The sequence below is a fragment of the Nansenia antarctica genome, assembly GCF_963989245.1.
Source record: "Nansenia antarctica genome assembly, chromosome: 15".
Lineage (NCBI taxonomy): Eukaryota > Metazoa > Chordata > Actinopteri > Argentiniformes > Microstomatidae > Nansenia > Nansenia antarctica.
Window position 1 is genome coordinate 23,529,882 of NC_137685.1, and position 24,770 is coordinate 23,554,651.

The 24,770-nt window shown below is 42.5% G+C and overlaps 2 pseudogenes across 2 annotated transcripts; both read right to left on the bottom strand.

The window, feature by feature from the left end:
- Positions 1 to 1,554: 1,554 nt before the first annotated feature.
- On the bottom strand, positions 1,555 to 19,817 carry LOC308171262 (inverted formin-2-like; annotated as a pseudogene). Its single transcript has 2 exons — positions 18,215 to 19,817; positions 1,555 to 1,605 (listed from the first exon to the last, which is right to left on the bottom strand). The product of its transcript is annotated as an inverted formin-2-like (transcript).
- A 2,029-nt stretch (positions 19,818 to 21,846) lies between these two features.
- On the bottom strand, positions 21,847 to 22,712 carry LOC308171263 (chromobox protein homolog 1-like; annotated as a pseudogene). Its single transcript has one exon. The product of its transcript is annotated as a chromobox protein homolog 1-like (transcript).
- Between the last annotated feature and the right edge of the window lie 2,058 nt (positions 22,713 to 24,770).

Below are 24,770 nucleotides of genomic sequence, written 5' to 3' on the forward strand. Positions count from 1 at the left end.
AGTTCATCAACTTCAACTGGGTTTAGGTTGATGGGTGGTTTAGGTGGGGGGGCCCAAAATGATATTCTGTCATGGGGCCCAGAATCTCTAGCGGCGCCCCTGACTGTACTATCAATGAGCAACGACATGGTCACTAGGCTACCAAGGTATGGAAGCATATAGTAGACTTAACTCAAATGCTAATGCAATATGAGATTGCAATTGCATGTTCCACTTTTGCATGCATTCTTTCAGACAATATTCAAATTCAAATGCAATTCTAATGATTTTCATTTTCATGTACCTGATGTGCACATTCACTGTCAATATTAAAATTATAATGCAAAGCCATTTGACATTTAATTTTCAAAGTCATGCGCTGCTTTGTAGCTGACAAAATTCTAAAGTTCATTCTAATGTGCAAATGACTATGCAATCCCAAAATAGCATATTCATTTGCCACTTTTGCCTGCGTTATTTGAGTCAATATTCAAATTGTAATGCAATAATGTGATTCGCAAAACCGATTGCTAAACCGTATACTCCATATGCGAGGGTTCACTTTTGCTAGGTCCGAGAACATCGATTTTAATAGCAATGTTAATCTGTTGTTGGCACCGCATCTTTCTCACATTTTCAACTCCTGCTTGAGCTGTAGCCTACTCAAGTAGAATTTTGTGTTGAATTTGGATTTTTTTTTAAACGTGTAATATTAGTTTCATTGAACTACAGTTATTGTGTAATTTGTTTATTGCAAACAGCTGAGAAATAGTTTGCCAATAAACCTAATGTGCAATTGGGGGTTGAATAATTTTGATTGCAACTGTACAAGACAGGTTGCTAGTCTCGATTCATTGGTTGTGACCTGTGTGAAAGATGCTTTAGAGACGAGGAACAACTGCAGAACAATCATTTATAAATACTTTTATTAAGAATTCAGCAAGCCAAACATTCCACATAACTTATGTTAAACTAATGTTTGCTAACTATTTATTTTACAAAAATATTACATACCAGTCCAATAACATTTTAACAACGTATGCTCTTCAATGGTAACGCATGTAAGGAAGGAGACGAAGGAGGGAGACATATTTACTTGAACCGACATTTTGTCACACAGTGCGCCAAGTGTTCCATCAATCTTAATCAAGGTTATACAAAGCAAAACTGACAGCAACAATTATTTGTGTAAAACACAATAGCAAGTACAATAGATTTACGTACAACAACAACATACAGGGTTTAACTATACCACATCGATAATATCAGACTATACCTGACCTCTTCCCCCTCACTGGTTCCCTCTCAGCCTTACACCTAGTCTATAGGGCTTGGGGGACAGAGAACTCCAAACACAGGAGTGTAGTCAGGTTCCCCTGCGTCCTCAGGCCAGACAAACTGGAAGCGTCGCAGAAGCGTCACCATAATCAGGAAAAGCTCCATACGAGCTAGTCCTTCCCCAAGACACATACGAGGCCCTGAAACATTAACAACAATAACAAGAAAAAAGCTCAATCAGCCATTTATTTCCATCCATCATCAACATTTATCTATAGCGATGTACTTTGTTTTGCGCTATATACCTGCAGAGAAGGGCAGGAAGGCCTCAGGCTTCTCAAACTCTCCCTGCTCATTCAGGAAGTTGGAAGGGTTGAAAGAATAGACTTTATTGTCCTTGTACAGTTGCCTATACATTGAAAATGTGGTTCTTCTGAAGGTGCAAAAACAGAAAAACATATTCACATATTCACAACAATATTAAGAAAATAAAAACAACTATAAAAGCAAGCTAAAAGACATGAGGTCAGTGTCTCATCTGGTTCATCAGTGGTTCATCTGTGTCATATGCGTATAATGCGGTGTGAGAGAAAACTATTATATGTAATAAGACATTTTTCTCTATTTAAGATTCAAACTTCACAACAGAAAATTGAATATCTAGAGAAAGCTATAGAAACTGATTTCCTGTTGTAAACACAAAATGAAACCAGTTTCTCTACTTGAAGCTTGACATTGGCTAGACAACAGACATAATTAAATGATTACAAAGACCTGATTGCTCTCTTTTCTACCTAGATGGACTAAGCCATCTAGAGCAGTTTTGGACTTTTGTGTTTCCCCAGACCCAGTACTCTAAGACCAGACTAAACCAGTTGTAGCCATTGTGTTCCTTTTTCACCTTTGTGTCTTTAGGAGAAAGTGGGGGCCGATTCCCCCTTAACCTTCATCCCCCATCATCTTCCTCGATGTACAAATCCACACCCATTGCTCATGATTGGTCTAGACCTCACCCGAGGGCGGACCTCTTACCTGAGGGTACCTGAGTGCATAAATACTGAGATGTAATGAATGATCTTGACTTTACGAGGAACTTTGAATCTTCAGATGCGTCTGACGAACCTGTAAACTTCCTCCTTCTATAGAGGAAAATATTAAATATCATTTCTTATACATCTTGAAATGAAACAGGCTGCCTTTATTGATAATTTGCTCTAACAGCGGTCAACAAAAATACATTGCTCCCCTCTCTCTCCACTACCGCAATGCAAGGTGCGCAGGTGCTTAAATTACCTTGCAATATCACCCCCCATAACCATATGACTTCTCAATACGGTGATCAAGGCAATAAACAAACAATCAAAGTAGGATTACAGACTTTCAGTCTGCCTCCATCCATGTGGATGAACCACCCAAAGACCTGAGGTGTTGTCGGAGGCATGAATATGATTTAGGGGGTATTTAGTATAAATTTAGTGGGTTTATTGTGAGTTTACTTGTTTGTTTATTGCCTTGATCACCGTATTGAGAAGTCATATGATGAGACACTGACCTCATGTCTTTTAGCTTGCTTTTATAGTTGTTTTTATTTTCTTAATATTGTTGTCTTTATTTGCACTTGACACCACGGACCTCATTGTCTCTTAGCTTGTTTTATAGCATTTTCGCTTTTGAATTTTTCTAGTGTGTAATATTTGTGATATGTTATGTGTATAGGTTTGTGAATATGTGAATATGTTTTTCTGTTTTTGCACCTTCAGAAGAACCACTACAATTTCATTGTATAGGCAACTGTATTCTATTCTATATTCTATACGCATTGTTTGTTATTTTTCTGGTTTTGATCGCTTATGGATTATTTTTGTACGTCGCCAAGTTTGATTGTTCTATTCAATAAATGCTCTAAAACGTACTTTTCATCTCAGCGGATTGTTTGGCGCATCATACAATTACCAGCCCAGACCCTGGTTGCGTCTCTCAGCGACTTTTTACTTTTGGCTCTATCTATCTATCTCGCTACAGGTGTCATATAACCCTAACCAATATCCTGTCATATAAAAGTACCTTATTGAATCTCCAGGTAATGTATTTCTGACATCCATCACTTTTGCTGTCGTTAAGATACTTTATTTTTCTGTTTTGGTAGTCTGTCCAATGTGACAATTGCCTTCCTCCACCGGCCCTAGTTTTGGATCTAGCTTGCTGTTCATTATTTTCACGTCATAACATCTTCATATACACCATACAGGATACATACTGATTAACAGTAGGCTACTTTGGCAAATGCCCATTGAACAGATTTATTTATTATCCTATCTTAAGAAAACTAATGTAACACTCATCTGGGGATTTACACAGCAAATCAACTGAAGAACTACAAATGCCTGATGACAGGGAGATGACGTATGACTGCTCTGATGAATCAACCCCTATTTCATTCATTTTCTCTATATAACGACGTCGATCATTGATCGGCAATGACACTATATAATAGTTTGCCTAACTGGCCATCGGATTTGTGCTCCTAATATCTAAAAAGCACTACGGTTTTCTTATTTTATCGGATTAAAGTAGCAAAGACCAGAAATTCCCATTGACCGCCAGTCAAACTTCTACTCTTCTATCACCCAAAAAGGGGCGTGGACATTACGGGAGGGGAAAGCACCCGGATGCGTTGCTCTGATGAATACCTCCATTGAGAAGTTGGTGGAGCTCACACAGGAACACCTCTCAAACTTCTCCAGGCACATTTATAATATCAAGCACCAGTTTGAAAGACTGAGGAGTTTGAGAGAAACCCTGACCCAGAATGACATAGTTATTCACGTAGACTATAGTGAGAACTATTCTTGTAAATATAGCAGAGAGATTAAAGAAACTCACTTTGAAGGTGGCAACCAGCAGGTAACCCTCCATACTGGACTGGAGTCATCTATCACAGTGGGGGCAGGGTGGAGTCATTTGCATCGCTTTCAGCCTGTCTTCAACACGACGCCACAGCCACATGGGCTCACCTTTACCCATGACCATGAGGCTTTGCGGCTGCTGCACCTAAACTTTGGAACAGCCTCCCCCTCCACGTACGGGCCGCTCAGACCCTGGAGATTTTTAAATCCCTCCTTAAAACACACCTGGCTCAAAACAAAGGGTGGCCGTGCTTTTACTGTTGGAGCTCCAACATTATGGAATCGCCTCCCCCTCACTGTCAGGTTAGCTGGGTCTGTACCACTTTTTAAAAAACGTTTAAAAACCGTAAAAACGTAAAAAACGTTTAAAAACCCACTTATATAGGATGGCATTTTTATACGTTGTTTTCTCTTTTTACTTCTGATATTTGCATTGATTTTATCATTCGTTCATTTTATCATTTGTTTTATTGCTTGTGTGAAATGCTTGTTTACTTTTTTATGAATTACGCTGGCTGTTTATTTGCTGTGTTATGCAATATTCTACCAAATGTACTGTGAAGCACTTTGTGACTGCTGTCTTAATAAGTGCTATACAAATAAAGAAAAGTACAGGATGTCTCTTTCTGGCACCATCATGAGGGACTGCGTTCCATATTGCTTTTGCAATTTGGGGTTTGTTCACTGGGAGAAACACTGTTTTTGAGCAGAGCGCAGGTGGATACCCACAGAGTTCATACTTGAAGGCTTCAGATAATTTGTTCAGTTTGACTGTGGATTTGTAATCCATGGTGACTGCATGTGCTTTCCTCTTGAAGGTATATTCTGTCACCCTTTTCCCTACCATGTCCTTTAAATGAAGGCTGTTCATAATCGTGGTGTAATCTTTCCAAAGTTAGAACTTACGTGGAGTTTTTCAAAATGTAGAAAGTCCTCCACATTCTCTTTGCAGACCGAAGCTATAAACGCCTCTCGCTTCGACATTGTTATCAAATGCCGTGAGATAGATAGCTATGTTGTGAGATTTAAGACCCTTCTACCAACCTCTTTTGAATGGTCCACATTCACCGTATTATGGGCTGTCACACCAGTGATTAGGTGTTGAAGGTGTTCATACCCGGCAACAGATTTTGTGACTCCAACAATCAAGTATCATCAAGTATTTTGATGTCTGCCTATGTCTGTTTATTTAGTGTCTGCGTTGTCTCTTTCCTGTGTTGATGCAGAACGGTCCTTGTGCTGTTCACTAGTTTCATAGTTTACCCATGTCACTTCTTTCATTGCATTGTTGATTTCAGATGTTGCAGGGTTGGAAAGAACCCACATCCACTAGAACCAAACGTTGTGTTTCAAACATTTCATACTTCGCATGAGGGCTTGTTCTATTACAAGGTCGGGGGACCTTTAGCTCAGCTTTTAACACAATCATCCCCCAGCAGCTTGTACAAAACCTGGATGGGCTGGGAGTGAACACCTCGCTGTGCTATTGGCTGTTGGACTTCCTGACCGACTCTGTGAACCATAGACATTATGGTATTTCATGCAGTTGAAAATCAATCAATCAGCGGTGTTATGATACAGTTGACAGATGACATTTATATAGGCTACTTCATTATTGTCTAATTATGTATAATGAGTAAACATGTACTAACTGTTTATATTTTTTGCTTTATGTCCTGTTTCATTGCAGACAGTCAGCAGGTGGAAAAAAAAGAGAGCTTTAGCAAAGGCTAGGCTGACAAAATTCAGAGCCAAAATGTACACCGACCCAGAACTACAGGAAGAGTACAGAAGGTTACAGCGAGATACATTAGCATACAGTAGCCTATGCCCTTGTAGCCAAGTCAATATTGTCTATTATGCTATTTTATTTGTGTTGTGAATTTCCCCAAAATGAGATTGAGATGATTGGTTCCTACCCCGTTAATTACATTGCATACCTTTTTTTGTTTCACTAGGGAGCGCTATTACGGTGACACGCATGGTCCAACTTCAGAACGCGTTTTACTCTGAGCTCAGTGAGCTGGTAACACGGTCTTTTTCTGCTCTCTCCATCGTCAGTTATTTGAGATTTTGCGGTTGAATATTTTTGCGACACACACAGAATATAATGTGGATGTTTATGTGTTTGCTAAGCTGTGTAGAAGAAATTGTCTTCTTATATTTTGTTTTGATTAAGATTGAGGAGTGAGACTGGCTACTAGGTTGTATGCTAGCAGCTAGCCATCGTGTGAACGTGAGGGGAGAGGCGCGCGCTGGTCTTGAGAATGTACATTGTGCCAGTTGTAATGGCGATGTTGCCTCGTGATACAGTATATCGTGAGCTTAGAATGAGAAGGTTCTATCTCCATTTAGGGTAGTTCAGAGATATTGAGCACCAAAGTTTTTACATTCCATTATGTTCTATGAAATGGAACCTTTGTATTTGATTAATTACTAACTGAAAAATGTCAACATTTTAAAGATAACACCACACAGGCATTAATAAACACCTAATGGATCAGATTATGTAGAAAACTAAATGTTGACAAAAATTGAGATAGATATAATTCTAACGTCACAATATGTTGGTGTTCATCATTGTATTTAGTTTTTACAGTATGTGGATGGTGGAAGAGAACTGATGTGACACCTGTTTCTGATGTGTCTATGTTAAAGGGAATAAATCCACTGCTCATCCAACCGGTGTTTCTTCGTGAAAAAGACACAACGCAGAATACTAACCCAGCAGAAAGTAACCTGCTACACCCTCATACAGTGTAGGAAGTCAATACCCTACAGTGTTAGGAAGTCTACACACATTAATACTTTTTACAGTCGCCAAAAGCAAAGCCATATGCAAGCTGTGTGCAGTGGAGGTTACATTTTGTGGAAACACCACACATCTACGGAAACCACTTATTGAGGCATCACCCTGACGTGAAACATGGAAAAGCGGATCCGAAACAAGCCTCAGACATCAGAGCAGTCATACGTCATCTCCCTGTCATCAGGGATTTGGAGTTCTTAATTTCAGGGATTACGTCGCTACGACGGATTTCCGTCAATTTATTCCAAGTTGTGACGGATTTATTCCAAGTTGTGACGGATTTTACCTGGTGTAATATGATTTGTAGAGGCATACAATCTATTTTGATGTTGGTATTAGGTATATAAATGATATATAATAGCCTATATAGCCTACATAAAGGCCTTTATTGGCTACAACTATGCGACAGTAACAGAGCGGGGTGCACTGACGCTGAACCCCTCATAGTGATAAATAGGTGGACAATGCGTGGTGCTGAAATAGCCGACATGCGGTGTGTGGTTTGAAAAAAGTAACGCCAGCTCAGTAAATCATTCAAACTTAATGTTTACTTATAGGCTATGTGAATGTGACTGCACCACACATGTGAACAGTAACAAAGTAAATGCAGTTTAATTTTATGAAAAACATTGACAACAAAATCGGCGCAAAAAAAAAGAAAGCTGAATCCGCTTAGCCTATATGCTCCTGAAACGACAGAGCAAACACGCTACATTACTAGGGATAATAATTACAATGAGCCATTCATTAAAAATAGAAAAAATAATATTAGGCTATTAAATCTCACTTAATGAGAAAACTGGCATCTCCCATCGGTCACTATTTGTTGGCTATCTGGTGATATGGACGTCTTTGAGTGTCTAGAAAAGCGCTATAAGTCTAATGTATTATTATTATTATGGACGTCAATTTAATCCGGCAGTTCTCAAGGTTTTTATGCATCAATCGATTCCTCTAGTCCGTCTTTATCGCATTCATTGACGAAAGGACGACTCGCATGTATAGGTGGAAGGGAACATTCATTGTGAGCACGTAAAATGTGAGTCTCACAACGGCTTTGCATTGATGAAACCAGGTAGGATGAATGCATAGTTCGCTGTCCATTCCTCTTTAAATGCCCTGTTTTCACCGTCAACTTTCCTCTTTAGACCTTTGGAGAGTGACATTATGTGTCTCTTGCTAGCTAGCAGGTTAAATGTTTAGCTAACTTCACCCAGCACGCAAACAACCAATCCAATAATAATGTGACCTTGTAAGTCTGGGAGGAGGGGGGAATAATTATCACAATAAAACTATGTTAAATAATTATTAGAATAAGTTAGGCTGCGCTACATCGTCAGTCCACACATTTATTATTCAAAACTATGGAAAAGGGTGAAACTACGTTTCAATGTTGTTGAGAATCACAACACAAACTCGCTAGTCAAGCCAAAATACTGCAGCGAAATGGATTGGACTGCTACCTAGTAAACTAGAACACTACTTTACATTGTTAGCAGGCTCACAAAACAAGCTGTGTTAGTTGACTAGCGATGTGTCATTGATTTTATACAACGCGGAAATGTGTTCACATTTTTCGAAAGAAAAGTCAAAGCATTAGAACATAGAACGGAAAATCGCACGCGCGCTTTGCGCACGGAAAGCCACCGGCCCCGATTTGGCCTGAATTTCTTTTTCCGTCAGGAGATTATTTTTTTTGCTTTAATCCCTGTCATTTGATTTGCCGTGTAAATCCCCAGACTGCCCAAATCCGATGGCCAGTCAGGCAAACAATTATATAGTGTCGTTGCCGATCAATGATCGACGTCGTTATATGGAGAACATTTATGAAATAGGCAATGAATGTGTGTCCTTTCAGTCTGCCTCCATCCATGTGGATGAACCACCCGACCTAAAGGCCTGAGGTGTTGTAGGAGGTATGAATATGATTTAGGGCAGGCCTATTCAATTAGCGGCCCACGGGCCGCATGCGGCCCAGACGCGACCCCCGATTGGCCCAGCCATAAAAGCAGAGAAAAACGTATTTCGCGAGTGTTCATACTGTAGCGAACGGAGACTTGGTAGTGTAACTCGCCCCATGCGGGAATCGAACCCCGATCTCCCGCATAACCGACGACCGCGCTAACCATTAGACCAAGATAGTTAACTCCCTTGGTGGAGCTGTTAACGGGCCTCATACAGGATCGTTACCATACAATAGTAGCCTACAGAACGTGAATATAACACCAGGGCTCTCAAATGTCACGCATTGGGCGTGGCAAGGTGTGACGTGTGAGCGTGTGAACAGTCAACCCAATCAGGGCATTGTTTAATATAACGTTGCTAGACACACTTTAACAAACAATGCCCTGATTGGGTTGACTGTTGCTAGAGCGTTCTGTAGGCAGGCTAGCTAGAAGTCCGATATCAACTCCAAAAATGTCTTCGACTTTCTCCACCCTGAAACGCAAAATTGACGATGAAAACCGTCGGTTTAACTCTGCCTGGACTGAAAAATACGCGTTTATTTTACCACAAAGTCCAAATGCCAAACCGATGTGTTTAATATGCAATGAGTGCGTTGCGGTACTTAAAGATTACAATATTCGGAGGCACCACATGGAGAAACACCCGACTTTCCGGGCCAACTTTCCAGAGGGATCTCAGGAGAGGGCTGCAAAAGTGCAGAGTTTGATTGCATCCTACAATCGGAGCTGTACAACGATGGTACGGACATGCACAGCCCAAGAGAGAGGTACAGCAGCATCCCTTCGTGTTTCCTGGATCTTAGCAAAGAAGAAAAGGCCATTCACTGATTCTGAAACCATGAAAGACTGTATGCTGGCCGTCATAGATGAAGTGATAATTGACAGCAAAATTAAAACGAGTGTGTCATCTGCTATTAAAAACGTTCCCCTGTCAGACACTTCAAACATTCGCAGGGTTGAAATTCTTGCTACAGATGTGTTTGAAACACTGTTAAAAGAACTGAAGAAAGCTGATGTTATGTCTATAGCAGTAGACGAGTCCACAGACAGAACCGATATCGCACAATTGTGCATATATGTCCGTTTTTTTGACGGCAAATGCTTCCGAGAGGAATTGCTCGGTTTACTGCCGTTAGAAGGACACACAACTGGCGAGATAGTCTTTAAGAACATTTCAGAATTTTTCAAAGACAATGGTCTAGATATGAAGCGTGTGGGAATGCTTGTGACGGATGGGGCTCCATCCATGACAGGGAGAGTAAATGGTTTGACAGCACGCTGGTCCGCTGTTGCACCTCAGATAACATCCTTACACTGCATTGTGCATCAGACGGTGTTGTGCGCAAAACTCAGCGGGGAGCTTAAAACAACAATGGACAACGTGATGGCTACAATTAATTTTATTCGCTCCACTTCGAGCCTCCAACATCGCTTATTCCGCAAGCTGCTGTCAGAAATGTCTGCTGAGCACCACGACCTGCTTTTGCACAACGACGTCAGGTGGCTGTCCAAAGGCAAGGCACTGGAGCGTTTCTGTGATCTCAGAGAGGAGATTACAACTTTCCTCCGCAGCAGCAAGCAAACGAAGGCAGAAACACACTTGAATCGCATACTGGACGACAACTTCATGGCTGATGTCTGCTTTCTGAGCGACATGTTCAAACACCTGAATGACCTAAATGTGGGGCTACAAGGCAGAGACAAAACTGTGATTGATCTTGTGGAACAGACGCGCGCGTTTCAAATCAAACTGGACCTTTTCGCGGTCGACTTGTGCACCGGCAGAATGCTGCATTTTCCAACGCTCCGCAAATGCGTCTCATCCCCGGCACAAATCACAGATGTGATGACTGATTTCATTGCGAGGTTGAAAGAGAACTTTGCTGGTCGACTGGATGGGCTTGCTCTGCCCGCAGAGGTGATGGGCTTTGCCAGAGACCCGTTCACTGCTGCAATAGAAGGGGACTTATCCACCAGAGGAAAGGGAGTGGTGCCTTCCATCGACGAGGGGAAATTCGTACTTGAACTTGTTGACATGCAGTCATCCTTAACCATGGCACAGGAGCTTCGCACTAATGGACCTGCGAAGTTTTGGAGTGATGTCAACGTGCACCAGTTCCCTAACATTAAGAAAGTAGCAATCCATGTGCTCAGTATGTTTGGATCAACATACACCTGTGAAGCAAGCTTTTCACACATGAACACAATAAAAAGCAGCTCTCGTTGTTCTCTGACTAACAGTACTCTTCACCAATGCCTTCGGATTGCATTGACATCTTATGAGCCAAATGTCACTGCTCTTGTTCAGAATAAAAAATGTCACTTCTCACACTAAGAAAGTCAGCGGGGTAAGATTAGATTAGATTAGATTCAATGTTATTGTTTAACTGTAACTGTAACTTGTTTAATTGTGCACTCAAGGCATTGATGGTTATTTTCATTCAGTTAAAAGCACTTTGTGATGTGCCTGGGTCAGCTATGACCAAAATGTTTATTTTCCAAAAGGACTTTTTTATTTATTTGTATATGTACACTTTTTTATGCACTTTGAGATGTGCATGGGTCAGTTGAGACCAAAATGTTGTTGTTTTACCTAGAAAGTGAAAAAAGTATTGCTATTAGGTTCTGTTCAATTACAGCTCTTTTATTGTGTTCAGTCAAGTCTTTTTGACGTGCCTGTGTCAGATGTTACCTAATTTAAAAGGAAAACTATAAATAAACTGCTTGTATTTCATTAGGCCTACATTCATTTGTGTTGGTTTGAAATGTGTCATTACCTGGTGCCTAGGCTACTGGTCGCTGAAAATGTCTGGCCCAGCAAAATTTCTTGGTTTTCAAATCTGGCCCAACTGAATTTGTAATTGAATACCCCTGATTTAGGGGGTATTTAGTATAACAGGCTAATGGGTTTATTGTGAGTTTACTTTGATTGTTTGTTTATTGCCTAGATCACCGTATTGAGAAGTCATATGGTTATGGGGGGTGATATTGCAAGGTAATTTAATCACCTGCGCACCTTGCATGGCGGTAGTGGAGAGAGAGGGGAACGATGTATTTTTGTTGACCGCATTATACGCATATTCTATACGCATAGTTTGTTATTTTTCTGGTTTTGATCGCTTATGGATTATTTTTGTACGTCGCCAAGTTTGATTGTTCTATTCAATAAATGCTCTTAAAAGTACTTTTCATCTCAGCAGGATTGTTTGGCGCGTCATACAATTACTAGCGACTTTTTTTATTAGCGACTTTTTACTTTTGGCTCTATCTATCTATCTCGCTACAGGTGTCATATAACCCTAACCAATATCCTGTCATATAAAAGTACCTTATTGAATCTCCAGGTAATGTATTTCTGACATCCATCACTTTTGCTGTCGTTAAGATACTTTATTTTTCTGTTTTGGTAGTCTGTCCAATGTGACAATTGCCCTCCTCCACCGGCCCTAGTTTTGGATCTAGCTTGCTGTTCATTATTTTCATGATAAAACGTCATAACATCTTCATATACACCATACAGGATAAATACTGATTAACAGTAGGCTACTTTGGCAAATCCCCATTGAACAGATTTATTTATTATCCTATCTTAAGAAAACTAATGTAACACTCATCTGGGGATTTACACGGCAAATCAACTGAAGAACTACAAATGCCTGATGACAGGGAGATGACGTATGACTGCTCTGATGAATCAACCCCTATTTCATTCATTTTCTCTATATAACGACGTCGATCATTGATCTGCAATGACACTATATAATAGTTTGCCTAACTGGCCATCGGATTTGTGCTCCTAATATCTAAAAAGCACTACGGTTTTCTTATTTTATCGGATTAAAGTAGCAAAGAACAGAAATTCCCATTGACCGCCAGTCAAACTTCTACTCTTCTATCACCCAAAAAGGGGCGTGGACATTACGGGAGGGGAAAGTACCCGGATGCGTTGCTCTGATGAATACCTCCATTGAGAAGTTGGTGGAGCTCACACAGGAACACCTCTCAAACTTCTCCAGGCACATTTACAATATCAAGCACCAGTTTGAAAGACCGAGGAGTTTGAGAGAAACCCTGACCCAGAATGACGTAGTTATTCACGTAGACTATAGTGAGAACTATTCTTGTAAATATAGCAGAGAGATTAAAGAAACTCACTTTGGAGGTGGCAACCAGCAGGTAACCCTCCATACTGGACTGGTGTCATCTATCACAGTGGGGGCAGGGTGGAGTCATTTGCATCGCTTTCAGCCTGTCTTCAACACGACGCCACAGCCACATGGGCTCACCTTTACCCATGACCATGAGGCTTTGCGGCTGCTGCACCTAAACTTTGGAACAGCATCCCCCTCCACGTACGGGCCGCTCAGACCCTGGAGATTTTTAAATCCCTCCTTAAAACACACCTGGCTCAAAACAAAGGGTGGCCGTGCTTTTACTGTTGGAGCTCCAACATTATGGAATCGCCTCCCCCTCACTGTCAGGTTAGCTGGGTCTGTACCACTTTTTAAAAAACGTTTAAAAACCCACTTATATAGGATGGCATTTTTATACGTTGTTTTCTCTTTTTACTTCTGATATTTGCATTGATTTTATCATTCGTTCATTTTATCATTTGTTTTATTGCTTGTGTGAAATGCTTGTTTACTTTTGACAATGATGGTAATTCAGCGTATGAATTACGCTGGCTTTTTATTTGCTGTGTTATGCAATATTCTACCAAATGTACTGTGAAGCACTTTGTGACTGCTGTCTTAATAAGTGCTATACAAATAAAGAAAAGTAAAGAAAAGTATGGGTTGTCTCTTTCTGGCACCATCATGAGGGACTGCGTTCCATATTGCTTTTGCAATTTGGGGTTTGTTCACTGGGAGAAACACTGTTTTTGAGCAGAGCGCAGGTGGATACCCACAGAGTTCATACTTGAAGGCTTCAGATAATTTGTTCAGTTTGACTGTGGATTTGTAATCCATGGTGACTGCATGTGCTTTCCTCTTGAAGGTATATTCTGTCACCTTTTTCCCTACCATGTCCTTTAAATGAAGGCTGTTCATAATCGTGGTGTAATCTTTCCAAAGTTAGAACTTACGTGGAGTTTTTCAAAATGTAGAAAGTCCTCCACATTCTCTTTGCAGACCGAAGCTATAAACGCCTCTCGCTTCGACATTGTTATCAAATGCCGTGAGATAGATAGCTATGTTGTGAGATTTAAGACCCTTCTACCAACCTCTTTTGAATGGTCCACATTCACCGTATTATGGGCTGTCACACCAGTGATTAGGTGTTGAAGGTGTTCATACCCGGCAACAGATTTTGTGACTCCAACAATCAAGTATCATCAAGTATTTTGATGTCTGCCTATGTCTGTTTATTTAGTGTCTGCGTTGTCTCTTTCCTGTGTTGATGCAGAACGGTCCTTGTGCTGTTCACTAGTTTCATAGTTTACCCATGTCACTTCTTTCATTGCATTGTTGATTTCAGATGTTGCAGGGTTGGAAAGAACCCACATCCACTAGAACCAAACGTTGTGTTTCATACTTCGCATGAGGGCTTGTTCTATTACAAGGTCGGGGGATAGTCCAGCCTAGTATTAATTTGACGTATGAACAACTTGCAGACCATCTTCCAGAAATCTTTTGTTAACTTGGGGATGTGTGTCTTCTATTTGGCGCATTTTCTGGAGGTATGGAAAAGATCTGAATATTCATTTATGTAAAATAAAGAAGGAACACTAGTATTTTGTCAATAATAATATCTGTTAAACAATAAATAACCAATGATGTCATCAAATACATGTTTGTAATACCATCAAAGATCTAGAAAAAGTTAAGAGACATTTGGAAAAGCTATCAATCGTTCACATTCAAATCAACGACGAAGAGAATTGTATTTGGCCCACATTTTCGCTGTGTATTCAAGTTACAGTTAGCAGGTGCGGGTATAGAATTATAGGATTATTGTATATTTCACATACAAGCTATGTCCGGAGGCAGCCGGAATGAATGGCATCATGTCTGTCAGGGTATCAAGGTGCTGATCCCAATTTCCAGTTTTCTCCAATCTGATGAATGCACGGACTAGGTCAATCATCTCCATATACTGTGGCCAGAGTGCTGCTGTCCGGTCATCTACCAAGGTTGTCTTCTCTGCCTCCAAGCGCTGAGCTATGATCTGGAGTAATTCACTTGCTTTGTCCCGGTTATGGTGGCAGCCATAACACTGTCATACAGATCTGAGGCTTCTGCTAGTTCCTCTGGTACTTTGGCATGGTCTGTGGATTCTCCATCTGGCTGATCAGAAACTGGTTAATCTGGAGCTGTTTTACTTGTGTGTCCTCGCTGTCATCAGCAACGGCACCATCTTCAGTCAACTCTGACACATCCTCTGAGTCTACTCTACACCATCATTTTATAGCCTACATACTTTTTTAGATGAGATTTTAGATTAGATTCAGACAACGAAATGCAGTAAAAAGTGTGTCTGAAGAGGGATTTGAACCATCGTCTTAAAATTATGATTTAATACTATGGCAGCGGTCAAAACCACTATGTCATCGTGACAATATGACTATATGTAGCCTGCTACTGATATCACCACAGTAGTAAATATTCATTCATTAAAATATGAACATTTAACAATAACTGGGGCTAGTATGACCTACGCATTTAATCGGTCAGCAATTTCTTGCCAAACCATTTCCCTCGCCTTGTTAATTGCGGCAGTATTGCACTATTTTACATCTTATTTTTCGTCTTCTGTGAACACTGATGACATAAGCCTGATCCTCGTTCGAGGAATCACCTGAGGCTTGAATCCCATTCACGAGTTGCCTGAACGCGGCTTTTATTTTAATCGCTGATATACTAATCAACGTACGTGGAATACCCCCCTGCATTGTTTACTAAGCTGTGTGTATGTACAAGTTTGTATGTTTATTGCAGACACACCGACAGTGAGTTACATGGCATAGCCAAATGTGTTAGTTTGTTAACTATGTAGTAGGTTACATTCCATAGCCAAACATGTTAGTTTGTTAACTATGTAATCACATTCCATAGCCAAACGTGTTAGTTTGTTAACTAGTGTACTGAGTTACATGCTAAGCTGTGTCAGTGTTTACTAGGCTAGCCACACAGGTGTTGGCTTGTTAGCTATCTAGCTTTGTTAGAAGCTTGTTTGTTTGTTTTTTGTTAGTGTGGTTTTGTTTGTTGTGTACGAACGTACACAAGTTATTGTGTGTGTGTCAGGGTTTCCGTTAGAAAAAATTGGTGTCGGTCAACGTGTCCGGGAAGATTTCAATTTACCGGACAAACGTGAGATATTCCGGTCATCATATTAAAATATAATATAGCTGTTTGTCGCGGTGATTACTGTTGTGTAGCCTATATATGCCGTTTAATGTCTATTTCTCATCCGATACGATTAGATGCGAGCTATATAATAAATATAATAATATAGGCTTTCATGATTTGCATGCGCGCTATGCCATATGTCCAGCGCTGAACGCGCGCCACACTGGGAACTGAACAGACTGCATCGATCAATGAACGGACTCCACATTACGTTAACTGAAGTCTGTTAAATTGTTTGGGATTAATGTGAGTTTTCTATTTTCTCTTTCCAGTTTTACCCTTTTTTATCAATAAAACAACGTCATTTCTATAACCAGGTCTCGCTGGTTGGGAAGGCATTTAGTTTAGCTGCCTGTCAAATCATACTTAATCGGACTCGGGAGTAAGACAATGAGGAGAACATAACTGTTTATTGAGAAACAATTGATAGGCAGGCTGGGATACGTATATAAAGAAATACCACAATGTCTAGATTTATAACATTTTATTGAAAAGTGCAAGAGGTTACATGTAGGCTTCTGGCGTGACACATAGGCTAGCCTAATTTCCGTTCATATGCCTTTTATCAGATAAAATAAAATAGAATAAAACTTTGAAAATAAATAGGCTGTTAGTGAGGTTATGGGAAAGGACTGTATAAGGTGAATAGTTCAATGAGAGTATGCTCCATTCGCCCCCGGGGCGTCGATCAGGACACACATGACAGGAGATTGACTTTGTGTTCAGGTTTCTTTAGTGGGTTCAGGCAGGGTACAGTTCAGGCATGGGTAGGATGATTGCAAACACTACAATGGGTGTATGTGTGGTTCTTGCAAAACCCGTCGTTGACTCATAATTACAGATTCATAAAAATGAAATAACAATTACAACAACATCTGACAATGGAGTTTCATAAAATAACAGTAGTGTTACTGTTGCCTTACTGTTGATGTCACACCGCTGGCTAACTGACTGGAGTTGTAACATGAGAAACTTGTGGTACTTTCAACTTCTTCTCCGATCTGAATCAATGCGGTCCTGAATGCACTGCGCACTTAAGGTGGCAGGTGATATTACGCACAGCTTAGCTCTTAAGGTGGAAATGCTAACCAAATATAATAATCATGAACTTAGAATATTGGAACCTTTCTTTTATTTATTTTTATTTTTTCCAAAGATTTGTTGATGTTTATTTATTGTAATTGGCAGGAAGAAGTACTAAAAGCATTAGCACTGGCTTTGAGGTTGGAAGGGTTTGAGACTGGCAATCTCAAAAGTGTTTGGTCCCCCTGGTGGATGTGTGAGAGTATGGCACCGGTAGAGAGGAATACATTAAGGGCCAATCCCGATTCCTTTTTCTACCCCTATGGCTCATTTTCGAGTGTGACTCGATTGGAAGCCAAGGCCTTCGAACAGAGCCGCAAGCCATAATGGTTGAAATCTACCCCTACTCCTTTGCTGCGTCTTTTCTTTGGACTTTATGTCTCCGTCAACTGTGGCCAAGGTAGGTGCTGACACTGGACACCCATCCACCACCGTTCCATCAGCCCCTCTCTGATCCATCACCTTTGTTTCTGTGTTTCCTTCCCTAGTAGCATCCCCAGTAGAGGATAATTCGTTACGGTTCACATCCTTAACCTCAACCCCGGATTCAGTAGCCATGCCCTCATCTCTCTCTGAAGATCCCTCCTTGAGCAGGGGATCCAATCCAGGATTGAGGGGGGCGATGGTCTCTGATGAATCCAGTTTGAGTCCTGTTGGAAGGCCTGATGTGGACTCCCCTGTGTGTGGCAGTCTGTCCTGCGATCCTTGCTGAATGGTTGATGCCACCTTGTCCACTTCTATGCCATCTTGGGTATCTACGGCTGATGATCGCTCAAGCTTGGCATGTTCAGGCTGGGTGCTATCCCTTTTCTTGTCATTAGAGGGCAGGCTGCCCCTGTCTGCCTGGGCCCTGGTGTTCTTCCTTAGTGCATAGCCCTTCTTGATGTCAGCCAACAGGTGGTCTTTGATGCAGCCCTCCTCCTGAACTGGGGGGGCTTTACGAATTATTTTTCCGTTCTCCCCCCTCGGTCTCTTGGCGTCATCCTCCTCTTGCTGTTTCTTCCTCTTCTCTGCCTTGATGGCCTGCTCTCTCCAGGTCTGGTTGTCCTTGATTGCTTTAAGGAAGAGTCCTCTGAAGGTCTTGATGGTGTTGAACAGCTCCTCTAGTGAGAGGCGGGACGTGTCCTCACACAGATACTCTGCTAGCTCTTCCTTCTTCTTTTCGATGGAGGCAAAGAGCTCCTGCAGCTCCTCACAGGCCTCCAGGTTCCCCTTCATAGCAGTGAGATACTGCTGCTTGATATCCTCCTGAGAAGAAGAGGACACTTTTTTCTCAGAACCCTTCAACCGTTTGACCAGTGAGCTCGACTCCGCCTGAATAGAATCCACATTTATTCCAGCAGCCTTTTCACAGATCTCTAGATCATCCGGAAGGTTCAGCAAGTCAGCATGGGTTTTCTCCGCCTCCTCCAGGATGTGATGGAGCAATGTGATACGGGACTTGTTGGCTTTGGTTTCTGTGAGCTTCAGCAAGGTGCTGATCTTGAAGCCATCTGCATTGCCTGTGTGACTCCCATAGTTGAGGAAGTTTCCAATGTCAAGTATGAGCTTGCAGAAACTTGGAAGGCGAGTGCTCTCCATCAAACTCTCACAGGCTGCGTCCAGCAGCTCAGCTTTGGGTTGCAGCATCTTTAACACAGAAGCGGTCTCCTCACAGAGAAGCATGCACTCGATCCTCATGGTGTAGCATGAAACTGATAGGAGCTCGAGGTAGAACCGATCCACACCGGCCAGCTTCTCTATCTCCCCTTGGTATGACTTGAGGTTCTCAATCTCATGTTTCTCCGGCAGTAACGTCTGCATCTGTTTCAGCACCTCGACGTCAAACTTGGAACGGTCCCCATTTTGGATCATAGCTACAACGTCTTTATGTGAGCATCTGAACTGCTTCAAGAATATGTTCAAATTTAGATTTTTCTTGGCATCAATGAAGGATATCTCGTTTGACCGTAGTGTTGGTACTTTTGGCCTTTGAGTCAGTCACTGGCAGACAGAAGAGCTCCTCAATGCTGGAGTAGTCAGGTTCCAGGGAATCAGACTGCACTGACGACCACATGGATTGGCTTTCAGACACCACTCTGGAGGGCAGCTTCTGCCAGTTGAGCTTCTTCATGCGCAGTGTGGGACAGCGGCTGGCCTTGGGGAGAGGAGCGTAGTAGGATGCCCCCAAGAACTGCACGTTCTGGGGCACAATAATACCTCCTCCAATACCTGGGGGAGGGGGTGGTGGGGGAGGGGGACCCATACCAGGCAGGGGAGGGGGAGGTGGGGGGCCCATACCAGGCAGGGGAGGGGGAGGTGGGGGGCCCATACCAGGCAGGGGAGGGGGAGGAGGTGGACCTCCCTGCCCCATCCCTGGTAGAGGTGGTGGAGGAGGAGGTGGCATCCCAGGTAAAGGAGGAGGTGGTGGGGGTGCACCAGGGGTGGCGCACCAAAAGTGTGCCATAAGTGGTGCACCATAAGTGGTGCCTGGCAGGGGTGGGGGTGGGGGAGGAGGAGGGTTTGGGGTAGCAGCAGGAAGTGGAAGGGGGAGGAGGGGGAGTTACGGAAGCCATGTCTGATTGGTTGGTTGTGCTGCCGAGCAAGTCTGTCTGGATTGCCCTGTTGGTGGTCTTGGTCTTGGGACTGGCTGAGATCTGTTGTCTCATGGAAGAGAGGCGCTCCATCAAACGTTCAGCGGAGTCCATTTGTGAGTCGTGGGCCAGCAGAGTGGCACGTTCAATATTGGAACCTTTCTAACATAGGATTTAAATGAACTTGCAATGCGCATACGCCTATGCCTTTTCTCAGATAGGGGATAGCCTTAAATAAAATAGCCTAGAGTAAAAACTCTGAAAATAAACAAAAAAATAACAATGGCTGCTCATATCATTCAGCTACTTATTACGTCGCTTTTTGAAAGCATTGAAGCGTGCAGCTGCGGACTTGAAATCAAAGGTGCAAAGTGTCTCTCCGCAACTTGCAATGCGCATTAGCCGTGTGACCTTGCCCTCCCCAAGGCGACTTCGGTGCGCAGTTTTAATTGGGTTCAGGCACACTGGAGACGGGAATCAAGCAGGCTATGTTGGCCAGTGTGGCCCACTCTGGGTAAATTTCGCTGAAGTCTCGGATGAGGACTTCGCAGGCTGTTGAGAAACGCAAGCCCCCATAACCACGAAGCGCTGTCATGACACCGATGGCATCTCGTTGCACGTTTGTGGCATCGATGACCGGGGCTGTGGCTGGTGCTGAGTCATCATCGCTGGTAATTTCTTGGCCAAAATGACCAATGATGGTCTGGATGGCCGGTTCGGCATATTCTTCAAGCGCTGAGTGGACGGAATGAGTGATAATGAATCAGTGATGGCCTGTTTTTTTTTTATGACAAAATGACATCAACAGCCAGATTAACTGAAAAGTAGGAAGGTTTAAATGTTATCCTGTTGTTTTCATCATTGTTGTTATTATAGCCTAATAATTATTATTGTTATTATGATGATGATAATTATTATTAGCCTATGATGGGCGGCGGCCATAGTCTACATTTCGCAATTTAGACAAGCATTTTAGGTTATTCAAAAAGGATAGGCCTATTTAAAGAATTATACTATGCATTTTGCAACCAACTTAATTAAATAGGCCTAGCTTCTACTTACCATCCTGCGTCTGTGGGTATTGGGAGGGGTTCAGAAGGATGTCGAAGCTGTTCAGTACATCTAGGGAATCTTCGGGGAATCACTCGTGTAGTGCATCTACTAGATGCTGGATGTAGCGTGCTCGGGCATTTTTAAACGCCTGAACGGACCGGTCACCTACATGTGTCACTCTGACATCATTGTACAGGCCGTCTTGGCAGTCTGCCTGGAACTTAACTTCTTCTGGGCCTGGGGCATCTCGTAGCTGTGTTAGTGCCGCTACGGATGCGTGAACCATTGGTCGGATCATGGCCAGATTTACGTCGTCTTTCTGGAAAACCAAGTTCAATTTGGTCATCACCGGTAGCACATCAGCCAGTGCGTGAGTCCAGGCGATAAAGCTATACGGCTGGATTTGACCTAGGAGGCCTTGGGCTTGGGCATTTCCTCCCACAGCCTCTTCATTTAGCTCCATCACCAGAGCAGGCCAGTTACGTTTGATACCCTCCACTGGGGTTCCATGAACATGTTTATTAGAGTTGAAAAGAGAAGAACACTGCTGCCATCCAGGTGTATTGTAAAATGTGAACGCAAATAAAGATATATATATATATATATATTTATTTTTTTAACAAAAAAAAAAGATTTATTGTCCAAAAACATCAAACAATTAAAAGTAACCCCTGGAAAACCGTGACGCCATAAACCGAGAGACATGAGTCAATGTAACACTTTAGTAAGAACCAATAAACGTCATATGAATACTGTGTAGCGTGAAAGAGTAGTAATGAAAGAAGCCACACCCCTCCCCCCAACCCCTCCTCCGCCCCCCCGCGGACGACCCACTCCCCTCCTTCCACTTTAGTGCCACGTCAGACGTTCCTGGTAGAAGTAGATGAGCACCTTGGGACACTTGATTTTGGCCTCCTTGGCCGGGACCAGGTCCATCTCATCAGAGTTCTTCCATTTCATGAGGAACATGAGTCTGTGGCTCCTATGATGCGTTCCGGATTAAGGCCTCTGGCGAAGCCCCGCGGTTTCTCTGCCTCGTCTTTCCTCTTCTTGGGCCGGCTCTCCTCTCCTCCCGCCTCCTCAGGGTCCGCCGTCTTCCTCTTCCCTCCCGCGGTCTCTTTCTTGTTGTCGCTCTCGGTGGGCTTGTGGTTCTGCATGTACTCGGCGATGAGATCTGGGCAGTCCAGGTTGCCCTGCGGCTCCCACGTGTTGTCATCGTCTGAGAAGCCTTTCCACTTGAGCAGGAACTCCACCCGACCCTTGACCATCCTGCGGTCTAGAAACTTCTCCACCACATACTCTTCCTCCTCCTCCTCTGCCACCTCCTCCACCTTCTTGTTCTGCTTCTTCCCCGCAGTGGGCACCAGCTTGACCTCTTCTTTGGGGGGCTCTAGTCGGTCCGTCGTCTTCCTCTTCCCTCCCGCGGTCTCTTTCTTGTTGTCGCTCTCTGTGGGCTTGTGGTTCTGCATGTACTCGGCGATGAGGTCCGGCCAGTCCAGGTTGCCCTGCGGCTCCCACGTGTTGTCATCGTCTGAGAAGCCTTTCCACTTGAGCAGGAACTCCACCCGATCCTTGACCACCATGCGGTCTAGAACCTTCTCCACCACATACTCTTCCTCCTCCTCCTCTGCCACCTCCTCCACCTTCTTCTTGTTCTGCTTCTTCCCCGCAGTGGGCACCAGCTTGACCTCTTCTTTGGGGGGCTCAGAGTTCATACTTGGAAGGCTTCAGATAATTTGTTCAGTTTGACTGTGGATTTGTTCATACTTGGAAGGCTTCAGATAATTTGTTCAGTTTGACTGTGGATTTGTAATCCATGGTGACTGCATGTGCTTTCCTCTTGAAGGTATATTCTGTCACCTTTTTCCCTACCATGTCCTTTAAATGAAGGCTGTTCATAATCGTGGTGTAATCTTTCCAAAGTTACGTGGAGTTTTTCAAAATGTAGAAAGTCCTCCACATTCTCTTTGCAGACCGAAGCTATAAACGCCTCTCGCTTCGACATTGTTATCAAATGCCGTGAGATAGATAGCTATGTTGTGAGATTTAAGACCCTTCTACCAACCTCTTTTGAATGGTCCACATTCACCGTATTATGGGCTGTCACACCAGTGATTAGGTGTTGAAGGTGTTCATACCCGGCAACAGATTTTGTGACTCCAACAATCAAGTATCATCAAGTATTTTGATGTCTGCCTATGTCTGTTTATTTAGTGTCTGCGTTGTCTCTTTCCTGTGTTGATGCAGAACGGTCCTTGTGCTGTTCACTAGTTTCATAGTTTACCCCTGTCACTTCTTTCATTGCATTGTTGATTACAGATGTTGCAGGGTTGGAAAGAACCCACATCCACTAGAACCAAACGTTGTGTTTCATACTTCGCATGAGGGCTTGTTCTATTACAAGGTCGGGGGATAGTCCAGCCTAGTATTAATTTGACGTATGAACAACTTGCAGACCATCTTCCAGAAATCTTTTGTTAACTTGGGGATGTGTGTCTTCTATTTGGCGCATTTTCTGGAGGTATGGAAAAGATCTGAATATTCATTTATGTAAAATAAATAAGGAACACTAGTATTTTGTCAATAATAATATCTGTTAAACAATAAATAACCAATGATGTCATCAAATACATGTTTGTAATACCATCAAAGATCTTGAAAAAGTTAAGAGACATTTGGAAAAGCTATCAATCGTTCACATTCAAATCAACGACGAAGAGAATTGTATTTGGCCCACATTTTCGCTGTGTATTCAAGTTACAGTTAGCAGGTGCGGGTATAGAATTATTGTATATTTCACATACAAGCTATGTCCGGAGGCAGCCGGAATGAATGGCATCATGTCTGTCAGGGTATCAAGGTGCTGATCCCAATTTCCAGTTTTCTCCAATCTGATGAATGCACTGACTAGGTCAATCATCTCCATGTACTGTGGCCAGAGTGCTGCTGTCCGGTCATCTACCAAGGTTGTCTTCTCTGCCTCCAAGCGCTGAGCTATGATCTGGAGTAATTCACTTGCATTTCTCCCGGTTATGGTGGGAGTCATACAGATCTGAGGCTTCTGCTAGTTCCTCTGGTACTTTGGCATGGTCTGTGGATTCTCCATCTGGCTGATCAGAAACTGGTTAATCTGGAGCTGTTTTACTTGTGTGTCCTCGCTGTCATCAGCAACGGCACCATCTTCAGTCAACTCTGACACATCCTCTGAGTCTACTCTACACCATCATTTTATAGCCTACATACTTTTTTAGATGAGATTTTAGATTAGATTCAGACAACGAAATGCAGTAAAAAGTGTGTCTGAAGAGGGATTTGAACCATCATCTTAAAATGATGATTTAATACTATGGCAGCGGTCAAAACCACTATGTCATCGTGACAATATGACTATATGTAGCCTGCTACTGATATCACCACAGTAGTAAATATTCATTCATTAAAATATGAACATTTAACAATAACTGGGGCTAGTATGACCTACGCATTTAATCGGTCAGCAATTTCTTGCCAAACCATTTCCCTCGCCTTGTTAATTGCGGCAGTATTGCACTATTTTACATCTTATTTTTCGTCTTCTGTGAACACTGATGACATAAGCCTGATCCTCGTTCGAGGAATCACCTGAGGCTTGAATCCCATTCACGAGTTGCCTGAACGCGGTTTTTATTTTAATCGCTGATATACTAATCAACGTACGTGGAATACCCCCCTGCATTGTTTACTAAGCTGTGTGTATGTACAAGTTTGTATGTTTATTGCCGACACACCGACAG